General features: G+C 41.8%; 1 protein-coding gene across 5 annotated transcripts in view; it reads right to left on the bottom strand.

Moving 5' to 3' along the window:
* The window catches only part of CD7 (CD7 molecule), a 191,764-nt gene extending 169,566 nt beyond the window's left edge, over positions 1-22,198 (bottom strand). Inside the window, exons 1-2 of one of the 5 annotated variants that reach the window (XM_069798941.1) lie at positions 22,069-22,198; positions 15,790-15,901 (exon numbers count right to left, since the gene is read on the bottom strand). The gene's annotated coding sequence lies outside the window, so the exon portion shown is untranslated. The remainder of the gene's footprint in view (positions 1-15,789; positions 15,902-22,068) is intronic. The other 4 variants (XM_069798942.1, XM_069798943.1, XM_069798945.1 and 1 more) reach the window with 4 other exon arrangements.

Here is a 22,198-nt window from a genome sequence, read left to right as displayed (position 1 = left end):
AAACATTTGATTTACAGCATTCCTGTGCTGAAAGAAAAACAACTAATTAGATATCATGCTTCAGCCATTGTAACATTAGGTATTTCCTAGAATCTGTTTCTCATAGTAATTCTCCTCTTCCCTAAAGTGCTCTGCTTACTATTTTTCAGGAAACAGTTTGACACCTTTTTTTTTTTTTTTTCAATGTATCAATTCTAGACTGTATCTCAGGCAGATGCACAAAAAGCAGGAATTATTCTTTCAAATTATTTTACAATGTAAAGCACGTGTGATTTTAAGTGCACACATATGCTGACAGAATCTTAAATGATGTATTTTACTCCTAACAATAACAATTCTGCTCATTTAAGATTGCTCGCTTCTCTTTGGACTAGAATATTAACGCACCACAAAGGAAAAGGGTTTCCATCCTGTTTATTTGCAAAGGGAATTCATTTAAATGTTACACGGGGTTTTGGTTTTTCTGTTATCATTGTGTCATAACCGTGTTTTCCATCATTCCAGTGAGAGCATCAACAAGATATATCTTATTATTAAACATTATTACAGCTGCCAAGTCAAGCACTCAAAAGACAGGAAATGCAAGAATTTAAGTTTGGCTCCCAGCATGTATACATTATGATACTAACTTTATAATAAGATCTGCCTTTGAGTGCTCTGAATTTTTTTATGCTCAGACCTGCACCCACTGAGCATAATTTAGGCACCCTGAACACACTCCTGGCGATGCCCACATCTCCCTGTTGCCTACAAGTATGCTCAGGGACTAACCTGACTGCAAGGAGTGAGCATTTGTGAATGTCCACCATGGACTACTGCTGAAGGAACATCAGCAAATACGACACCAGAATATCAGAGTACTCAAAATAAGGAACATATCACTGAAAACATTTGGGAAAGCCATCATTTAAGCCACTTCCCCAGCATCACATCAAAAGTCAATATAATTTTGAGGGGAACTGAACCAGCACAGGGGCTCCCTGCAATGAAGCACCCTTGAGTCACCATGCAGGGACATCCCACATGCCATCTAGCCCATGACAAGAGCTACAAAACACTCAAATACACTTAAGGACAGAATTTTAGAGGCATTAATGGCTGGGGTTGAAGAAGTCTCATCTAGGTTGCACATACTTGGAATAAACTAACACAGTTCAGCACTGAGAAGCGGATTGTATGCCCTCGCAGCCATTGGGCCTTTCTTCGAGCTAAAGGCATTTTCTAATTAGTTCCATCTCTTTAAGATGAATAGCAGCCTAGAAAACAGCATACTTAAACCTTGCCTTTCCTTCCTGTTTACCGTTCTAATGATAGAAAGATAAATTAAAATGCTCCAGTGTGAAGAAGCATGAGAGAAACAGGAGATTCTACCTCCCATAAAATATTGATCAGATTCACTGACAAAAAAAATTAAAATATTTCTGGTTATTAAACAGACATTTAAATTACATCTCAAAATGACTCCAGCTGCCAAAATAAAAGAACTCAATTTTGCAAAGCTCCAACACATTAACATAAATCCCTGCCAGATTAATCAACTAGGAAAGCCAGCAAAGGGACCCAAAGTATGACTTTTGCCCACAGTACTCAGCTTCCCTTGTAAGACTTGTGCAGGATTTACACCAGTCAGGAATTAAGCTTAGGAAGGAAGTCAGCTTTCAACAAAGATTCGCTGATGGAAATGCACTGCACATAAACCTACTGCCTCAGTTACATAGGACATATTAGCCAAGCAGGTCACGTTATTTACATGGCAAGTGCTGAGCATTTAATTGCATAGCAAGACCATGCTATCCAGGTAATTATAGGCTACCTGCCAACTAATTATTTCTTCTCTTTCCCCCATCCTCAAGCCTGCAGCTGCTACATAACAGTGATCACACTCTGACTTTATTCAAACAACCTGCAATAAATACACAGTTAACCAAGAAGTCTATGTAGCAAATAATAGCTGCTATTAATATTAATGGCAACTACATGTGCATATTGGTGGGAAAATTAGTGCATATGGTATTTACTTACTAAGACCTGGGAGGCTGTCGGAAAGCAAATGAAGGTCAGTCAGAGGTTAAACTTGTTACTCAGGCCTTGCTTAGCTGAGATAATACAGCAAATGGCTGGCTCGAGCTTGGAAAGCTCTTGCGCAGGTATCCCGTGAGGTTTCTTTAAAAAAAAAAAAAAAAAAAAAAAAAAAGGTCAAATATCCACAATAGCAAGGAGTTTCCACAGAGCCGAAGCACTACCCATGTTGCAGCCTGCCGGGGCAGGTACCTCTGCCATGGATTGCAATAATAGCGCCTGGCTGGTTGACAGACCCATAGAGCAACATTTCAGGGAACCTACACCTTAGCCAGGTGATTACAACCAAAAAAAAGAGGTGCTTTCAGAACAAGAGAGGCAGGAATGCTTCCAAATCTCCTGATCTCTTCCCTCACCAGCCCTGATGCACAACAGAGCTTTTATCCAAAGCCCAGGCACCCCATGGAGTCATGCAACCAGGACACAGGTGGAAATTCTCTCCTTTCCCACCCCATCTTTCAGAGGCCCAATTTATGTCCTGACAATGTATCAATTTAACCTCCACCCTTCCGAATTCTATTTGAAAATTGCACCTTGGGATCTTGCATCACATCCAAACGAAAATAAAGGACAAGCAGAAAATAAAGAGATCATCAAAATAGGAACTACAGGTGCTGAAGAGGGAAGAAAGGCATACTGTGTAACGGCATAATAAAAAGAATTTATTCCTAGTATTTTACCTGTAGAAATCAAAGCACTTCACAATGGTGGCAAACATTTTAATCTGTTTACAGCAGAGAGACTGAGGCACAGCAAACAATTTACCCAAAATCCAGCAAACCAGTAACAGAATCAGGAATTGCACCAATCTCCTAGCAGCTGCTTTAGTGCTCCACGCCCAACCCTGCATCATCTGAGGACATCAAATAACTGACAGGTGACTAGGAAAATTGAAACATGGGGAATGAAGAGGAATAAAAGAGAGATTTGTATTGTTCTGTTACCCCGCATGACATTCAATTCTGCTAGCTTTAAATAACTGCAGTACATACATCTCCACCAGACCTATTCAGAATGAGATGAATCAAGTCCAAGAAGTGCCTTTTTTCTGCCCTCATTTTCAAGGCAAGTTATCTGAACAGTCACATTGACGCAGATATTGACAGTGCAAGCGTTTAAACTTTACTGAGTGAGAGTTTTGTGCCAGACCTCTGTGTTCTTCCCTGTGCAATAATAATACCAAGACAACGAATACACCTCTCAGAATCATCCCTATTGAGACACAGAACTGGGCAAGTATTTATCCAAACTCTGACTTCTAAATGTTCATACTAGATCCAACAGGTATCCTTTTCATATGAAAAATTTCATCGCTATAGATAAAAAAAAAAAAATCTAACTTTTCTTGTTCCTATCAGCCAAAGTTACTTTCGGAAATAAAGCACTGAAAATAGACATTTTTCAGCCAAACCCTACAAAAGTTCACATTTGGCCAAGAACAGCTTGCTCTTAGTTGTCTGAGAAGAAGCTAGAATGGTTTGGGGATATGGTTTATTTTTAAAAATAAAAAAATCCAGCATTCCATCAGAAAGTGTCAACAGCCCTAATTCAGGTGAGTAAGTGCCACATGCTGCGTCCCCACAGAGATGTACTGGGAAGGAAAGTGGGACAAAGATGGGCTGGAGATGGCCCTCACAGCGGGTCATACCACATCTAGGCAGGACACACACTTGTCTGAGGTCCAGAGCATGTCCGTGGCTACAAAGAAACTTCACCAACTTCTTCTCCACAGGCAACCATCTGTTCTTCAGTCTTTCTTTTCAGTGCAAATATACAGCAACATGGACGTTTTAAAAAATTATATATATATACACACAAGACCCTCTAAGTATTAAAAGCTCTTTGTTTTGCAGTGTAAACACAATGCTGTGCAGAACACTGAGCTTATGCCAACCCAAAATACTAGTCACCCAAAGCACCCCAAGGCACATCAGTAATGTCCTGCCAGCCAGTGTCACTGAGGAGGCAGAAACACTGAGACTCTGACAAACAAGTGACTCATCTCTTGGGCATCACTGAGCTTCAGTTGCTCCAACATCATCACCAGAGTGTGCCAGAATATGCGAACTGGCTTGATACGAAGATTATTTCAAGACATTTCTGAACCATCCAAGACTGCTTTCACGCCTAGAAGCACAGAGGAAGCTCTGTAAAGTATCACTTTACTTTTTCCTTGGGATCACGTTGATTAAACTGCTTTAAGCCCATTCAAGGCAAAAGGCTGTTCACACAAATGGTTCCAGCTGTAGCAACTGCCCGGATGATTATTTCACTCAGGCAGTGAGGCTGACCAAATGCTGAAGATGCCGTCCAGGCTGACCCAAATTCAGCAGCACAGCCAGCTGCCACAAACCTTTCCCAGCTCTGCTTCCTCCAGAGACACTGGCATCATCCCCACAATTTTGTCAGGTCCAGACCTAGGCTGATCATTCCTGGACACCCTTAGCCTATCTTACAAACTTTGTGCCAGATTTTTTACAATTTGTAGAAAAATCCTTAGTGGGACTGCAGCAATTTGAGGCTACAAATATGATTTGAGTAAAGGCTCAGTAGGGAAGCAAACATCAACACAGCTTTATGGCCAATACAACAGGGACTTTTGCTATGGAGCAACCATTAAGTCCAGAAAGAGCTAAACATGGCTAAGCTTTCTCACTGCCCCCAAACCTGTAAAGTAAATAAATAGCAGACATTTCTAGGCTGAGGCATGGTCCTGTTACCAGCCTGAAGGCAATTTATATCCATGAGTCAAGCCATAATAAGACGTGCTTATGTAACAGAACAGTTTATATGCCACTAAAGGGCTCCAGGCGCTGCTTTAATGCTTCATACACTTCCGGGCTATATGGCACTTCATATTTACACTCCCCACTTCACCACCTTCAAAGTTTCCTGGGATTTTAGCATGGCACTGTTGTTGCATTTTATTTTTAAAAAAATCAAAAAGTAATTTCATGCCACTTTGGCATGTGATGTTATCGCTTTGTCAAAATTAAAAAGAAATGAAGTGCCATGTTCCTGTTCGCCACCTTTGTCATATATACGAAGTTTCTTTTGTTAAGTAATACTAAGAGCTGAAAACAGCAGCAATCCAGCACCTGCTGCAGGGCCAACCACACGGCCACATGATGTCCCCTCACCACCCTCTGATGTTTTGTCATTTCATTTATTCAGACAAGCAGAAAGCACAAGGCATAGCTAGTGCAGCACCTCGGGCTGATGAAACCCGCAGCACCCCTCAGGCAAACTGCTCCTGGCTGCCGGTACATCAGTGCTCACTCCCAGAGTGTCTGACCAAAACATCCCACAAAGTCTTCTTGTTAATGCTAGACTGAATTTGGAAACAATGTGCTTTCAAATGAATTCATGTCTTATGAAGTGTACCCTAGTAAAAATTACTTACATGACTAGGACAGTTGTAGCTGCATAACTGGCCAAGAACCTCAGTTTTAACATCGATGGGGTCAGCCCTTAGGGTATTTGGTCTCTGCAACCATTCAGTCTTTGACCTTTCTCCACCCAGTTTTCTCTCTACATCCCACAACTCTCATGCTACATAGAGATAAGTTACCCAAATAACACAGATCTGCAGCCCTTGTCTTGACCATCAGCTGAAGAGGGATGAGCAAGGGGCACTCACTCTGCCTCATGCATCTCCCCTGCACTTGACTGTCCAAGGGCCAGGTTCAGCAGCGCCTGCGTGGCAGCTGCAAGCCCAGACCAGCTCTGTGTTTACAAACCTACATCAATCATTTGGGGAAGGATCTCCAAGGGCTAAATGTCATGATGAAAAATTATTTGGTATTCATCCAAAACCAAAACAAATCAGTCTCACTCAAGCCAGGACACCTCACCCTTGAATTCCCTCCAGGCAAGATCAGCAGCAGATGACATAGTGTCATGCTTTATAAATGTCACATAACGGGGCCAAAACTGCTTCTGCCTTCACTGATTATAAGGGACGAGGGGCTGTTGTGCTCGTCTGCTTTGGCCTCCCGTGTTACCCAAGCCAGGGAGCTCACCAGGAGTCACTCTAGTTTGAAATTGTCAAGAACCGTCTCTTTGCTACTCTGAAGAACACATTTTGGCAAGCTGCTTTCCTTTGGAAAAGGTTGTTTTATTCATACCAATTAAGCATTCTTTTTTGCATCCCTCTGGAGAGTTTCAAGAAGCAGCATTTAAAACTGATTTTCAAAAAGCTGATGGGAGAGAGGAAAAAGAGTCAGGATTTTTTTAATCATGTCCTGGCTAGAGCCCAAAAATGAGCTACTAGAGCACCTGCGGCTTTAGGATATAACTCTGCAGTTGGAGGTTAGAGTGTTTTAATTGGAGTTGTACATCTGAAGAAGGAAACCTGCAGTCTATCTGGGTAAGCAGGAATAGACCAGGAACAAGCCAGGGAAGTCCTCCTTTAACCCATCATGTGAAGGGACACTCCACTTCCAGCTGCTGGAGAAGAGCCCAGCAAAAAAGTAGGATTTCTCTCCCAGCCTTAGGGGTTTATCATACCAGAACTGCAGAAGCCATCTGACTTTTTTCTTCCCTGATGTCTTCCCAATAAGATAGTTTTACATGTATTTCTATCAAGCCTTTAAATAATAGCCTGTGTACAGGGTTTAGCTTCTACAGTTTTATGAAAACTGTATGTATGTGAAAAGGTACCATGTATGATATTGCCCTACATAATATAAGCACAGTTACCTTGCATAGTCCTAGTATGTTCAGATATATATACATACACATACCTCTATACACTAAAAGGCCCACAAAAAAGTTTAGAGTTTAATATTAAAGACAAGCAACAGAGGTCCAGAGTTGCGTGTGCAGAATTTTAATACCAGTGCTATTGATTTATTATGTTAAAAAAAGTGGTGTGTGTTTTTAAATGGAAACAACAGGGAAATTGTGAAGTGGCTTTTTTTTTTTTCTTTAGGGCCAGAAACCAATCATAATGACATCCTTTATATTTATAAATGCACATGACTCATTCAGGCATCTTTGTTGAAGTGGTGTATTTCTTTCCAGTAATTTAATAGCTGAGTGAGTTTATCATGAAAAAACAAACCGCCATCATTGATATGCACACTGAGAAACTGGAGAGATTTTACAAAATCTACTTGCATTTGACATTTCTCCCAGCTCCAAACGGCGAGTATGCATTCCACGGGACTGTTTGTTCCTGGAAAATGCAGCCCCAGCTCGACTTCATATATCAGTTTGTCTAGAACAAACATTTTGTACTTACAAACAACATCTTAATTGACTAAATGAAAAAGGCAGAACATTTACTGCATATAACAGGTAAGTATGTCTTTTCTATGTCTCCTGCCACATTGCCAGGCATATACAGTAGGATAAGAATAAATACCTGAACAAATCAATAAACCCTGTGTGCCAAAACTCTGCAAAGTAGTTACAATTTTCATGCCTGGATCTCTACCCAGGTACTGATGAAACCTGACATTTTTTCTGGTGTGAAGAAAAGAGTGCATGTCTAGGCAGACACATGCTGTGAATCAGACCGCTGTCACTTGACTCGTGGGACTCTCCAAACTCAGTTATGATCTATTGCATGTCTTTGACTTCTTGCATACTCCTTAACACTTTAATATCTTTGTCATGCAAACCACAGCATGAAGCATATTACTGTATTAATACTCCAAATATCTTTAACGCTCTAGGCAAGTCTCTTAAAAATTCAAAATTTTCAGAGACTGTGAATGAGTTTCCAGTGATGAGGGCAAAATGATTGCTTCTCTCACCATACCAGAAATTGTAAGTAGCTCTTATTCACATCACCCAGCAAAAGTCACGGATGTTTGAATTAATTTTTGTTAGGGATTAACAGAAGATACAGAGCATCATTATTAAGCAGTAAAACTAATTAAATTTCAACAGCCTGGAAAATAATTTCAGATTTCCAGTACAAAATGGTAATTCCCAAAGATGCCATTCTCAGTCCTGACCTGGCTTCTTTACACTGAAATGACAGAGGGTGGGAGCATTTACATTACGCACTTTTAAAGTGACAATTAGTGCTGAAGAGAAGTCCCAAGCAATAAGGCACATGTACCCTGTTTTGAATGGGAGTGTTCAGTTCAACAACAGGAGATACTTAATTCTGCAGAATATCACATAGTTGAGCCCCAAAGTTAGTAATGACTCATGCAACTTAGAGCCCCCTCAATTTTAGCTTGAAACTATTCAAGGCAAAATGAAGGAGTATTTCCACAATCTTACATAACTGTTTTGTTTTCAAACCAGAAACTTCATTAAAATTGGAATTCCTTGCATGCATGTGTTTTCTGTCCCTTGCCTGGCATTTTCAGCAGACCCTGTGATGCTCATTTGGACTCGGTGCGGTCCAGAAGAGCTCTCCAGCAAAGCCGTGCAAGCTTTCTCCATCACCACCTGCCATTAGCCTCTCCCTCACCTATGCAGGATACCAGCCAAGACACAGAAAGTTACTCCCAGAGCTCTCAATCCCCAGGGCAGCACTGCCAGGAGAAGGCAAACTAGCACCACCGATGAAGTGTCCTTGGGGCCATCTCTGCCGTCTAACAGAGCAACTGGAGATGGCTTAACAGAACCAGACCAGGGACAGGTTCTCCATATGGAGCCTCCTTGCCTCTTCCCTACACATCGCACTTTGTTTTTATCTTTGCAACACACCCCCAAGGCCCAGATTAATTATGGAAGACTGCCACAGAACCCTCTCTTTCCTAACAATCTCCAATTTTATTTTTTTTTTTTAATACACATACATGCATATAATGTACACTCCAATCACTTTCCCACCTGGATTTGTCAAACTTTCATACAATTTATTAATCAGTTCAGAGTACAGCCTCCAAGAGCCTATTCTTGTGTTTATGTTGAAGCACCAAAGCTGCCAAATCCAGAGGACTGCAGTGTCCAACCCAGCAGTTCTTTTGGCAGTGTATAGAACTACACGTGATGTATCCAGCAGAATAGCAAAGGCTCGATCAGCTTTTTCTGATCTTTTTGGAATGGAACAGGAGGTATTTTTCTTAAGTGCAAAGTATTTAATATTGCAACAGCTGCTAAACTCATTAAGCCAGCCCAGACAATGATCACATCATTACCATAATTCCACTTAAAGCATTTGCCTCTTAGGAGGACCAACACGATACAATCATTAGAACATTTTTCTGGCAGTTAGCATCCTTATTGTTGTGAGGGCAAGAAGTGAATTGAAGCTTCCTCATTTTTCTTTGATTACGGTCTCAATTAGAAAATCAATGACTTATTGAGGTTGCCACAACATTTCAACATCCCAATTTTTCCACTGAAGACCACAGAAACTTCACTGGACTTCAAAAGCTGAGCAAATTGAGCTCCTTGCAGCGAACCAGCACCAGTATGAACTTTACTAATCACCTCTGTCCTATTTAGAATAGAATTCATATTTCTTATGACTTGCAGGTGTTTTGCAAACGCAGTAAGAGAATACTAGCATGGTTTCTATAGAATGCAAATGCAGCATCTGAGAAGAGATAATCCCTTGCCACACCTCACAAACCTGCATGTCTGCAGGAAGGCAGAATATTCCCTAAAGAGCAGCACGCAGAGGAAACGGATTGTGAAAATCCTGTTATATGGTGCTGAGTAGAAGTGCCAGGAAGCCATCCCCTGCTGCTGCTGCCCTCACATCCCACCCAGCACCTGGGGGGAAGAAGATGCTATGTAGGTGATGAGAGAAACAAATCTTTGCTGATAGCCTGACAGCAGGCTAAAGCCACCCAAATCTGAAAAATACTGTCAGAGAACAGGCTGGTGGTCGGATATCTGGTATCAGCTGAACCTTGCATTCATTTCTGAGCTAAAAAGATGCCGAGTAGCACTTCTTCCATTAAGGACTGTGTGCTCTCACATTTTAAAGCTGACAGGTGAAAGACATAGATAGGATAACTTCATGTCAATGGGAGAAGCGGTTTTCCACGAACCACTCCTTTGCCCAACTATTCACCATTTCCTGCAACGCATGAACTAGAGGACATCAAGTGAAACTACAAGGCAGCAGGTTTTAAACAAAGACCTGAAAATACTTTCTACCAACAATTGTGTAATTAAACTGGGGAAGCAGTCTGCCCCAGCATGATGTGGCCAAAAGCCAGTAAGAAGCCAACACTGCTCGTGTCCACATCTCCCCCTTTCTGATGACCACTGTAGGCAGTGATTTTTTTCTCTCTCACTCTTGAAACTGCACACAAGGAGATCATTATCAGCTTGACATGATTTCCTCAAGATCTGACAGCAGTAAATCCAGGAACACCATGAATTTTATTAATATGAGATCTCCCAATTTTCATTCTTCATGATTTGTTTCAGGTTAGTGATTTTAATTTCCTCTCACACAAGCGTCAAGGCACGAACTGAAGACTACAGCTAGAGATAGCATGGCTCAAATCAGCTCACATAATCACAGAGAAAAAGCTGTCAAGGTGTCCTGTGCATAGCTATAACACACATCCTATAAGTTGTAGGAATGCATGTGGACAAATGTTTTTGAATATCATTGGGAGCTACAGAAAGTCTTTAATCACATGTACGTGCTTACTTTTTTCTGATTTCAGACTGCTAGAGCTTGGATTCAGGCTGACACAGAAGATCCCAAGCAATAGCATGGGAAGAAAAGCAATTAGTGAGTTGGACAGGCATGGGAGCAGCATGAGTGAAGGGCTAAGGAAGCAATGCAGTCCAAAAATGAGGAGAAAAGACTAAGCAAAAAAAAAAAAAAAAAAAAGAAAAAGTACTGTTTGGAGAATAAATTATCTATACTGTTAGAGTAAACAAGTATTTCCAATATTGCCGGAAGTTGTAAAACCTCATTTGCAATGCGAGTTATATCTCAGAGCATTTATACAGAATTATGCTGCAGCTGCTGTGTCAGGGTCCTCCTTACTACACACCAGACAACCCAAAGAGGAGCGAGTCCCTGCCTTGTCCCAGGTAGTGTTTTGTGTCTTCTGCTACAACAAACTCATACTGAAGTTTTTCCACAGCTGGGGGATTCACACCACCTCCATCATTTGTAGATTCCTGAAGACCTAGTAAAATCCTGGATTCATGCTTCTTCCCCTCCATGTGTCCTCTAACTGGGTTTTCCTCGACTGCTGTCTATTTTTACAAACCATGCATTTCAGAAATTTTTGTTCTCTTGAGCTGAAATTGGCCAAGGCACTCAAAACTGACAGAGGGAACTGTCAGAAAGGCTGATGTGCACAGAGCATATGATCATAAGAGGTTCATTTTCTTATGAGAACAGGCTAAAATGTGCCATTTTTCTAGCAGTTGTGAGGATATGTCATTGCAAGGAGGAGAGGCACAATTAATGATCAGAACACTTTGATATTCCACATTCTGGTTCTTTTCCTTCTGCGCTGCAAGTCTGGATATTTCAGACTGAGAAAGTGAAAACTGTGATAACAAGGAATCTGTCCTGGGTGTGCTGCCTCCTGCCTGTGCCAGCAGCCTGGGAGCATTTGCTGCCAGAAAAAATTTTTTATTAATTTTTTTTTTTTCTTTTAGAAATCAGAATCCCTAAAGTTCTTCCAGAATACACAAATCTCTATTTTTGCACCACTTCTCACTGAAAAGTCTTCCCCCTGTCCTTCCATTCCAGCTGTAAATTTAAGGTTGTAGTTATAGTGGGACTGTCAGCAATAGTAAAACAGAGGCTGTGACAGACCATCTTCAAACTTAAAAGAACCAAAAGAAATTAGTGATACCTCTCCATACCGTCTAGTAAGATATTTTCATATTAAAGCATCATAAGAACAAAAGTTATACTAAAACCAACTCGGGCACCAGGGAAACATGGGAGTTTGTTGCCTCATTTATTATGAGTAGATGAACACTTACACAGCATCCATGATATGCATCAGTGTCAGTAGCAACAGAGGGAGTTAAGGGGAATCAGCAATTTCTGCAAAAACTGATGTCTTATTAGATGAGAAATATGCAAAGGGATTGCAGGACACTTTACATGCTTGAGCAGGTGTTATTCCCACACCTCGGTGCTCCTGCTTGGTTTTGTCCTACCCTAAACCAGGCTGTTAGTCTTTACCCAGAGCCTGGACTGGGGTTTCCAGGGGAAAAGTATTGGCATCACAACGGCACACTGAGATTCTGGGCTTTCTGCAGAGAAAAAGGGATGGAGTACTTTTCCTCCAGTTCCAGAGTGAATTTTAATGCAGGAGTGAAGCACTGAGCTAGGGAACTCCTGCTGGCTTCCCTGCAAGATCCCCCCAGAACAGAGTAATTTTTAAAAGATGTTTTCTTCCCCAAACAAGAGTCCAAAACTAGCGGAAGAGAGAAAAGCAGACGAATTTAAAATTAAAGAAAAGAAAAAGAGCCTATGGCACAGATCCTACTGTCTGCAGGACCAAAAGGACGAGGGAACAGACAGCTCTACACGCTGCAGCAGATGAAGGCAATCACAGTGTCTTCAGGTATGAAAAGCAAAGCTGGCCCAGTGCGAATTCCACAGGCTCTTTGCACAAATCTCAAAGCATTCAGAAAAGGAGAGTTTCAGAAAAATATGTGCTTATTGGCTTTGGTATTTAGAGTTCCTTTCTCTGGCCAGACAGAGAATCTTGTCTTAGTGGTATCCTATCGGAGCTCCTCAAAATGCAACACAGACACCCACTAATATTTAAGTGACAATCTAATGATGTAGTCAATGGAAACAGCTGGCTTTCACTGTTAAGTATTGCTGACAATCCTCACTATATGCCTTTAGTTTTTGATGACTAATCTGAAATGCCTATTAAAATGAGGAATTTCTAAATGTCAGTGCTGCATATTTTCTGATGACGCCCCTTTAAATTTCGACTAGCCAAAAATACAGACTTTCAGGCTTAGTCAACTCCTACTGGTTCTCCTGAACTGACGGGGGGGGGGGGGGAAGGCAACATTTTAACTTTCCTAAAGAGAGTTTTACTTTGAAATTTATGGTTTATGTCTTAATATCATGATTTCTTGCTAGCACACTAGATCAAATTTGTGTTCCTGCAAAATACTTAGATTTTTCTGAGCAAGCATTTCCTCAAAGAAAACAGATTCTTTAGAGAATTTTCAAACAGATTTTCAAGATCTTTTAAATTTGCCACCTAGAAACAAGAACGCAAAAATCTCTAGACAATTTTTTTTACATTTGGGCGTTGATGCACACAGACAAGCAGTGGCATATACCAAACCTTCTTCCCTTATTGATCCTGTCACTATATTAAAAGCTGCTACACAGTGAAAAGACTAATCCAGGCAAGTCTGAAGTGTGAATTAAAAGTAAACTGAATAAGATTTTTCACAAGAACAGAACTGTTAAATCTACTCCGCCACTTATTAAAAAATCAGATTAAAAGCAATGATGTTGCAACATAATTTCTGTCTTCATTCACCCTCTATCTGATCAGTAAAGAGCCAATTTAACACATTTCCCAGGAATCTTGCTGCTGAAATGGGAATACAAGAAGTCATTTTGACTCTTTCAGCTGTTAAAACAGAACATGTCCATCAAAAATGGTCATTTAGGTCAGAGGGAGAACTGGATTTAAAAGAATATCAGCATGTTATGCTTGTAGTATTCCCACTACAATAAGCAGTATTTTAAATAAACAGTGAGAATTACATGTGTCATTTCAATTATTCCTGCAGTGAATTTCATGCTGAGGAAAGTTGCTCTATAGCACATCCTAGTGAAGGACTGGTGAGCATATACAACCATGGTCTCCATAGGGGTGCCACCTTATGTCCTCAGGAGACCCAAGGACCTGGCCCAATCCAGCTGAAAGCCTGAAATTTAGTTCTTGGCCTCATCTGCATTAGAAAAGCTTTCCTACTACTGCTTTAAATACACAGCAATCTCTCTTCCTGCAGAGACAGCATATGGCAGTAAGCAATGACTTATAGCAGGGTGCCAAATAAAATCTGTCACGCTCACAAAATTATTTTTGCCGCTGCAGCCACGGGCACAGGGAGGGTTTGCTATCCTTCAGCTGGCATTGAGATCCTGTGGTCTTCCAGCTCCCAACAAACGTACTTACACCAACAAACTTTACTCCTAGTAAAGTTAGCCTGCTCCTGGCATGACTTTTTCCCCTTCCTTCAAGATTTCCTACCAGAGCAACCCTACCATCAGCATATCCATCTTGAACCCTTCTTGCCCCCAATAAATAAAGCCAGAGAGAATCCCATCTTTGCAGGTTGCTATAGATGCACTGCTGACAGTGACCTTTCTCTGGCAGTTTCTCTTATTACTCCACAACGATAAAAAGAGAAGAAGGGATGACGAGAAACTAAGCAATTCTCTGTTGTTTCTCCCAATTATTGTGATAACTGCTAGAGTGCAAAGATTAAAACAAGTATTCCTCTTCCATCACAATACATCCTCCTCCCCCCCCCCCCCCCAAAATCCCCACCTTGATGATCACATAACATTTCTTGACACTGATGTCTAGAAACATACCACCTAATATCCACTTCCAAAATTCCAAGCACAGCACCCACACAATTGCACACATGTCAAGGACAGAGAATTAAAAAAAATATATATATATTTTAAGCAAATTAAAGATCACGACACTTTCAGATGCATCAGTGGTGGTAACCACATAGGGTACTAGCTTCTCTAGCTATGCGCACCACCGTGCAACGATAGTGTGGAGCTCTCTGCAAGACCTTCAAAATGCTTTTATCCATGAAAATGCGTATCATATTTCTTTAAAAAATTCATAAGGAGCTGTAACGTAAAATGGATCACATTTCTCAGCAACTGGCACCCTCTTTTGCTGACAGGGAAAAACATAATCAGTGCTGACATTTTGTTTCTGAAACACACGGCTTCTATTGTCATCACATTTTGACTCACCAGCACATAGTATCAGCCTGTAGTTGGCAGTTTTAATTTCCTGCTAGTGCAAACACATGGCCTTGTTCCAAGCCCACAACTTGTCTACCAATGTAACACGTGAAGTATCATAGCTTACATTTCAATTAAATAAATAGTCCAGATTCTCTGCTTTCAAGAGCCACGAACAATGCAATATCCCTGAGTAAAGTTCTTAGCTTTATCAAACTGAAAGGTAATGTAAAATCCAAAATGGTGATTTTACAGATTCCATTTTATCGCTCTCTTTTTAAGATATAGGACAGATAGAAGAAACCTGAATCCAGAAAAAATTCAGGATGATTGCTGAACTGCTGCATCAACACAGTTATTTGCATGCTGTTGCCACTGGTGCAACAATACAGCAGGTCCTGTATTTTAATTGCAACAGAGAAAAATGCCCTAAATTCATCAGCCTGGTAGAACTAACTTGCAGTGACGGCTGCCAGCAGCTTTTCACTACACTAATGAGGAATCGACACCATTTCTCTGTAAGAAGAGCTCACGGTACTAAAGGTTAATTTTTAAAACAATTGGCTGAATTACTAGAAGTTATATGCTAACATCACCAATGTAAAGGCATGATACCTCAAAGCCTGGTCTAATTCGTGCAGACAGAGAGCAGGGAGAAGGTCAGGATGGACAAGATCACCTCCTCCTGAAAAGAAAGGAGGGACCAGGTTTCTGCACCAGTGAGATGCTCGAGATGCATTTGTACTTCCAGATATTATCTGCTGCATTTCCCATGACACCCAGGTGCCCTCTGCAAGGAGCGGTGGTCAGGAGCAGCTTTCACTCACTGGTGGCTGATGCTCGTCCTTCCTCTGCTGTCCCTTCTCCAGCATCGGTGCCAGCCAGCGGTACAGCATGTGGCTTGAGATCTACCTTGAGTTTTGGGAGACTCCTCATGGGCTGCAATTAAAAATGGGTTGGCATGAAGCTTTTTGCACCACCTACAAGTTTGAAGCTTGTAACCAGCCCCCCAGGAAAGCTTTCTGCTGTGCTAAAACAGATTATTTCCCTTTTGGTACTGCTGGGAGGCTTTTCTTGCTTTTAATTTGCTAGGCATGGGTTACAGGAGGGAGCACCAGATTTGTGCAAATGAGGCTCTTCAGTTCTAGCTTTGTACATCACACAACACTTTGTGGTTCTTGTTTGTGACAAGGTCTCCAAATTGTACGGCGGGGCAGGGACAACAGGTTAAAGATAGGCTGGTATCTTTGTAACCACACTTCAGGCTCTAGTCTGGCCTTGGGCAACACGGCCCTGGGAGAAAACCTCCTATTTTCTCTTTCTCTCAGTATTGTTTTCTGCAAAACAAACAACATCACTGCAGAAGGAAATATTCATGCTTGTATATCAAAAGGCAGTGCATTGAAATGAAGGACTTTTCACAGTGCCATGCAACCCACAACTCCGCCTACAGCTGCTTGGAAACGTCACTCCAGCAACCCAGAAAGCACTAAAAAAAAAAAAAAAAAAAAAAAAAAAGCACCAGTTAATGTTTTTCCTAATGATCTATACAAATCTGGAAAGATCTGGAAGGTTGAGCTTTTTAATCAGAATATACACTACAGAGCTGGGAGCAGGAGGTATGATAGGATTACCCCTTCAAATACCAAGAAAATGAAGATTTTCTTCACACTTTTTTCTTTTCTCCTGGAAGTCTCTCTAAGAGTTCAAACCATTAAAGAGGTAAACATTTTGTCCTCAAAGAAGGATGAGGTGATATTTAATCAGTAAAAGACTTTATCTTTACTGTAGATTGATTCTACCTATTGATTTTCAAAAGTTAAAATCTACTTCACTGGAGATCCGTATGCAGTCTAATTAAAACCACTTTCTCCCCCAGTTACTTAACACAGTGCACAGGGGTACAATAACACCACTTTGACAGCTCTGCAAGCTGCAGACTTGTACTTGTTCTGCTGGGTTTGCAAAGCTGCCAGAGACTGGCCATTGTGGTGAGGAGCAATATGGACAATGCTTTTTTTTACATATATGGAATAAACCAGTTATTCTGTAATCAGCTGCACTGCGTTGGCTTAGCCACCTGTTCTGCTGTTTAAAAATGCAAAGGATGCAGCACTTGAGTGTCATTTCATGTGCTGCCACCGAATCAGCTCCAGAATCACTTCCCATCTTCTGAAAGATCCCACCAGCTCTCTGCCATCACGGTCACACTAGGGTTTGACACAGAAATGGAGCAGATCTGCACTCATACAGGAACACCCTGCATGCCTGTCACTGAGCATTGCATCACATAAATACATTATTTGTGTTTAGCAATGGCTGTAAGGGAAAAAACTAGGAGCAAAACAGGAAGCGGGTACCCCTTTGTATTCACAGTAGTGCTGTAAGGAGACAGGCATGTGAGAGACCGACAGACTCCCGTAATTCAAGAAAGGATTTTGGGTCTGTCATGGTTTGAGCCCAGCAGCATGAGGCCACCGTGGGGCAGGAGAAAGTAGAAAGAAACGCTGGTGGGTTGAGACAAGGACAGGGAGGGATCACTCACCCGCTGTGGTCATGGGCAAAAAACAGACTCAGCTTGGGGAAAAAACAAAATCGATTTCATTTGTTACCAATCAAATCAAAACAAGGATAATGAGAAGTAAAACCAAATCTTAAAACACTCCTACCCCCACCCCACCCCTTCTTCTCAGGCTCATCTCCACTCCCGATTTTCTCCACCTCCTCGCCCCCCAGCAGCGCAGGGAGACAGGGAACAGGGGTTGGGGTCCGCTCATCCCACCTTGGCTCTGCCGCTCCTTCCTCCTCAGGAGGAGGACTCCTCACTTTGCCCCTGCGTCGGCGTGGGCTCCTCTCTCCCCGGGCTGCAGGTGGGCATCTGCTCCCCCGCTCCCCTCCGTGGGCCGGGGGGGAGACAGCCTGCCGCCTCACCAGGGGCTGCAGGGGCAGCCCCTCCTCCCCCGCTCCTCCTCCCCTCCTCCTTCACTGACTTTGCTGTCTCCATAGGTGTTTCTCTCACGTTCCAATCCCCCTACTCGCTGCATGTTCCCCTTCTTAAATCAGTTCTCTCAGAGGCACTACCACCATCACGGATGGGCTCGGCCTGGGCCAGAGGCGGGTCTGACTCGGAGCCAGGGAAGCTTCTGGCAGCTTCTCACAGGAGCTGCCCAGCAGCCCCTCCCCTGCCACCAAAACCCCACCGCACAACCCCAAACCAGTGCCCCAGAAGGGGTGACAGTCATTCCAGGCAGGAAGAGTAAGACTGTATCCAGATCACCAAGAGGGAAGAGATGTTTCCTTAAGACTGAGGGTTACTGGGTTGACTGGCTCTTGCTAATAGACCCCTGAAACAAGGAGCCTTGTTGGAGAGGATTATGGGATTTAATAGCCTCATTTAAGAGATGAGAGGCAATTTCCAAATGCTCTTCCAGGAGAGGGAGGTTAAAACGCTGCTAGCCCTGTAATAAAAACAACCTGCTATCAGCTCAGACTGGATTTGGTCTTCAGCATGGACTTCAAGAGAAGTGAGACTTTGTACCCCCTCAACAACACGTCTCCCTCTCTTGTCTTCAACACAAAACAACAAAAAGTCATTTCAAAATAATCTTTTTTCCCTTTCCTTTCCTAACAAAATTCTTTCTCAAAGCATTCTGATTGTCAAAGGCCATCACAACCCAACAGGCTGGTTTCAGCACTTTTACTACAGGCTTCTCATGCCCGTTTGCAGCCAGTGCTCTAGAAACCTGCAATGACAGAGAGATTGGCTCCTGAGACCTGACGTCTAAAATTCTCCGATTCACACCACCACAGAGTTGCATTATCTAGTAACGAGCAGCTACAAACTACAGCTTAGCTGTCCAGGGGCAGTTTGTCACAAAACCTTAGCAAGCTTTTACCTAGCTTCCACTGCTCCTTTACCACATCAATAAAAAAATTGAACACACCCACAGTTTACCGTTTAAACACTAACATTTCTAGGATTCAGAAGGTCACAGTAAGGCTCTAGTGCATGAAGCTGTTATACCTTAGCTAAAAATAATCGTATAATTAATTAACTTAAAATGAAGAACTTAACCAGTTATCTGTAATTTCTTTACTCCATAAAATCATAGTTGTACCATAGAAACATTTATATACTGAAGCTACTAAACAGTGGTTGGCTTTTTTTAATGCCCAGACATTTTTCCATCAGAAAGATGTGGGTTTACTAAAATAAATATTTTTATATGGAAAATACCATTTGAAAGGATACTAAAACTATATTTTTAATAAATTAACCTTCACAGAAAACTGAACAGACTTCTGTTTTTAATCTGAGAACATAAGCACTCCTTTGGGGAAAAGGGAAGAAACTTAAAAGGTGAAAGGAAACAAAATCCAGAGAAGGAAAACGGAAAACTCAATACTTGTATTGCCAAAGCGGCACTAGGACTGTATAGCAAGCATGCCTTTGTTTAGGAACTGCTCTGGGAAGCGCAGAAGGTGGAAGCAGTTGGTCCAAGTTTACACAGTAAGTCAGAGGATCAAAACCCCGGAAGGCTCCCCTCCTCTGACAACAGCCACCAGAAGGAACCAGCTTTAGAACAGCAAAGGTTTGGAGCCAAAAGTGGTTTCTCTTACTCTGTGCAGGACACTTTCACATCAAAACTTGTAGTCACAGACTCTGACATAGTAGTGGTATCATGCACGTTCCCCCAGTTGTAAACACTCATTTACTTGTGCAAGTTGGGAGTGTAATTTCAAGATGTTTTAAACCCCAAAAAGAAAGACAAAGGGGCAAAGTGCACCAATACCAGCCTTTAGTCCACATAAACTCCTTAATGCTCAGGGGTGGAAATACAGTAAATATTCAGACCTAATATGCTGTTTCTTCTTACTCATTTCTTTGAGGGTTCATTTATGCTGAATATCATTATTGGGCTTGGTTAATGAAGAGTCAAGCCTTTGGCTCCACGTTAGACTGCATTTCTAAGATTCTTCATGGGAACGGTCTGCTTCAAAGTAGGGATGTACTTTGAAAAGCACTAGAATACAAAACGTCACCATGGGCTTTTAATCACCTCTCATGGGCTCCAGAACATACTGGCTAAGTCAACAAGAGACTGTTACAAGCACTTTCAGCTTCTAACTTCTTTCAGCTCTGACATCTTTGTGGCATCTGTAATCCAAGCCCAGTCCTCCCTTGTTCCTAGAATAAGACCGCAACAGGGACAAGGCAGATATATTCTCAAATACACCTTAACTAATATTAAAATTCAGCCTTGTGAGGTCAAAGTTACTCCCAGTGAAAACAAAATCAGCCAGATTTCCTTAATTTGCAAGCCAGGCAACTAGAAGACAATTCTTGTTTGTACACAGTGAAACAGTAGAAGCAGTCGAGCACAACTGTTGAACTATGATCACTCTTTCCAAGGCAAAACCACACCGATTTCTACATGATGATTCTTCCATTCATGGGAGCTCATTCATCCCACATGGCAGTGTTGAGAATAGTTGTAAATCTTGATACTTATCCCAGAAATGACTACAATTACAAAAGAGCACACTGAAGTGAAAGGATATCATATTTTTCCTCTTTTCTTAGGATTCCTTTCTGGCTCATCCCTTCCAGGACCAAGTTTCAACAAATCCAAGAATTTCTGACATTGCAATAGCTCATTTTCTAGCCCTGCCCTCAGGTTCCTGATGAGGGTTTCATTACAAGCTCTGTCCTCCCAGTCTTACACCTCAAATTACAAGAATTTGAATGGAGGTGTTAAAATGCACAACATTTGGAAGGGGGTCGTGGGAAAGAAAACAAAATAAAAAGAGTTACCTGCTCTACCGTTTCATTTCATTCAGAGACATTTTGCAAGAGATAATGAATTTTGAATATCAGAAAGATTGCATAATCCAGCCACCCACTGTCAGGCTGCTTAGCACAAATTTGGCTTTATTTTTGCCCTTGCCAAACTGTTCCTGCAGCAGGCCCCTTGCTTGGCAGAAATGCTGCTGCTATTCTGGCTGGAGAACACATTTAAGGGGAACACTTTGTTCCACTGTGTCGAATTTATTCTCAGCAAACTCTTCCTTCCTGCTCACGGCACTCCCTACTCCAGAAAAAGCCACCAACACCAGAGCAGCCCCAGCCTTGGTCCTGGCTCATCCATCGTCCAACTCCACAGCTCCATTGCACCATCTTTTGTTGGGAGTCTTGAACGAGCGTCAGTGTCTTGATGGAACCACCTATTCTGAAATAACTCATTTCAATGGGCAGCATGAAAAATGCTCAGCGCAGGACTCATTTCATATGCAGTGACAGGAGCTGCATTTAGAGGCTGATCTCCAGCCCGAACTTGGGTTTCCTTACAACTGTGACAAAGTCACATGTCTTTCTACTGCCTCAGTTCCCTCAATACAAACCACACATAATAAAAATTCCTTTGAAAGAGGCTGCTAGACAGAATTAATGCAGAATTTCTTGTTTCTTTTTTTTTCCCCTCCCCCTTCAGCTCATCAGGCCTGGAGTCTGATGTAACAACCTACTCTTCTCCTTGTCCAAGTTATCATTGTCTCCATTGAGACACGGTGACTAAAAAGGCAGCAGGAGCTGTTTTGAACCCAGACCTCTGAAAGGAACAGAATCAGATTTTTTTTTTTTTTGTGAGAAGTACCCATTAATTCCACCTAGGAATCAGTGAAGTTGCTTATTATTCCTAAAACAAAGCTAGAAGGCAAAAGCTCAAATATGTAAGTGCTAGTACCAGGTTGCAGGCCTCTAAACGTCCAGCAGAAAAGCACAGTCAAGTACTCCGCTCCCAAACTCAGAGCTCTCTTACGAGACAAAAACTTGCATTGAAATCAAAGAAACAGATGTGCATTGCCACAGAAAATGGAATAACACAACTTGTAACATTATCAGTGCTTATATCTAACTTTGACTTTAAATCATTAACCTTTTTATAGCTTGCTTTGTGGCTGAGTACTTCCTATTCCACATGATGATCTTCTGAATAGAAAAGCACTCTCAAGTGAATTTAGCCTACTGAGAGAAGTCTGTGATGACACTTAAAATCATCCATTTATCTTTTGAAAAGAAACAGCATAAGTACATTCCCCCTACTCACTCACAAATTTGCTTCAAGTTTGTTCTCTATGATGAATTTAATCCCAGGCCAGCCTCTATTAGCTTCGACTTTGGTGGTTTTATATTGTGCTTGGTTGTTCTCTGGGAATCAGTTTGCAATCCCCCAACAG

The sequence above is a fragment of the Haliaeetus albicilla genome, chromosome 12, assembly GCF_947461875.1.
Source record: "Haliaeetus albicilla chromosome 12, bHalAlb1.1, whole genome shotgun sequence".
Lineage (NCBI taxonomy): Eukaryota > Metazoa > Chordata > Aves > Accipitriformes > Accipitridae > Haliaeetus > Haliaeetus albicilla.
Note: the sequence above shows the minus strand (reverse complement) of the source record. Positions and strands in the feature narration are given on the sequence as shown.